Here is a 2,388-nt window from a genome sequence, read left to right on the forward strand (position 1 = left end):
AGCAACCGTTATGAAAAAACTCATAATGTGTTCTCATTCTTCTATATTCTTTACGCAATCTTTACACAGAGAATTCATACAGATGGTGGTGGTAGTGGCGGTGATGCTGAAGCAGGCGGGGTAGAATTCATACAGAGTCTGCGCCATCTGCACACGAATAACACTAGAATCATAAGGACTTGAGATAACGAACATAGAGCCTTTCTTAGAGATTATGACAAATCGTAGAGCAGAAACGCATAGTCGGACAAGAGCACGAGCACCCCGCCTAAGAAGGATAGACAAATCAAGGCAGCGTATCCCTCGCTAAGAAGTAGCAGGAAGAAACTTAAGGCGAGACGGTGAACTGAACGTCCCGCAGTGTACTTGCGGTTGCTGTCGTTACAGATAACTGCAAAAATACCAGCGCAAGAATTCAGAACATCGCCTTATCGCATTTGCACCAGTGCGTCTCACTACTCACTGTGCATCTCGCGGACAGTAACATGAAATATCTCGTGCATCGGCAATGGTATGGTTTACGGACAGCGTAAGACTCTTAATCCTTTAAAGTGTATCCACAGCTGGAATTTCCTTTTGATCACGTGGTTTCAAAACCTGCAAGACGTACCAAAACTATGCTTCGGCGATTGTGCCTAGAAAAACCACCTGTAAAGTTCGTTCTGGATGATATGAAGAGGACGTCATCTCCTGCCTGCTTCTGTAGTCTTGATGAAATTGAAGCTCGTTAAACTACACTCCTTTAGCGACCCAAGCATACTAGTGCAGGCAACGTCTAGAACATTAATTTATTATTACATATGCGCTTCGGCCTATGGGTGAGCAACAACTTTGGCGCATATTTCAGGAGCCGAGGAAGAAGGCAACATAATGCAGCATAAACAGAAGCAGTAGACAATATAATGTCCCATGGACAACTATATGTATTTAAGCAGTCTGGCTTGCGAAATGAAAAGAAAAGAAATATGCTCCATCTGAAGGTACACATGGATCAAATATCCATCTCCCCAAACTCCCCCGTGCCCCGTGCCTCGCGCAAATCTCCCGCCGTGCCTCGCGCGCGACAGAACGAGCGCGCTTCTGCCCCCCTTTGTCCCTCGCGCGCACGAGGTTGAGCCCTACTCGTGGTTGAGCCCTACCAAGCCTGGCTTTCGAGCCACTGTTCTCGAGGCACCCTAAGAAGGATGCACGAGAGAGAGAGAGAGAGTACAGCTTCAGTACACGACTGATACATAACGCATTTCGGCGGTGCCAATACGGTGTGTCTATTAACATTGCTTCAATGCTAATCAAATTAACGTCGACAGTGATCCTGAGATGTATTCTGCCCGACTTTCTTTATTCTCCCGGTCTTAACGTATTTTTATTATTAACACGAAAGTGTTTTATGCCGGGGTCCACCAAGACTTCACTGACGTATTTCCGTCACGGAAATACGTCATAGAACATAATACAAAGAAAGAAACCAGAAGAAAAAGTTCCACAAACATGCAAAATTTAGGAATCGAACCCACGACCTCTCGGTCCGCGACGATAGATCGCCGAGCGTTTAACCCATTGCGCCACAACGCATTTGCAGAGAGCTACACAGACGCGCCTTATATATCTAACACTCCTCCGTGTACCCGCGCTCTTGTTCGGGGCGGTGCCGCCGCCTACGAGCAGAAAAGAGAAGTACTGCATTATGACACTAACGCGCACCGACAGTGAACGCTTCGGTGGTCTCACCACTACGACGTCTCGATGCCAGCATTCGAAGGGACGCTGGCATCAAGAAGCACTACCAACGCCACCTAGGTGGCGTTGGTAGTGGCGTTCACCGTACTCAGCACAGCGGAGCGTGGCCTTTGCAATTAGCTCTGAAAATGTTTCTGAAGTTGATCGCGGAGGCTGCAATTACGACGCGCTGTACGCGCTGATTTGACTCGGTGACGATTCAGTTACGTGCTTTGTCTTGCGCGTTGTATTAGTGTGTCAGTTACGTGCTTCGTCTTTCGCGTTGTGCTAGCGTGTGCAGCGTAGTGCAGCTTCCATATGCACGACGGTTGCTCATGGTCATCGACGTTGGTAGTCGTGATGGAGGAGACGTGCCACCAGGCGTCAGCGTGGGTGCATCAACGTCTAAGGGCGCTTTAGCCACAAAACACCAATAGACATTATATATCAATGTGCAATAAACATTACACTACTTCTGTGAAGACACGTTTCACTTTCGTGTTCTATACCGATTCCTATATAAGAGGGATCAACCACATTTTTTCATATACCCACCGATAATGCATTTGCCATACGCCGCACAATTCTTGGTCGATCCCCCTCAGTGGGTATGAGCCACGGCCTCTGAAATCATCACCACCGTCATCGTCATCATTGCCCGTCGTCGGGCGG

The sequence above is a fragment of the Dermacentor silvarum genome, chromosome 10 (genome assembly GCF_013339745.2).
Source record: "Dermacentor silvarum isolate Dsil-2018 chromosome 10, BIME_Dsil_1.4, whole genome shotgun sequence".
Classification (NCBI taxonomy): domain Eukaryota; kingdom Metazoa; phylum Arthropoda; class Arachnida; order Ixodida; family Ixodidae; genus Dermacentor; species Dermacentor silvarum.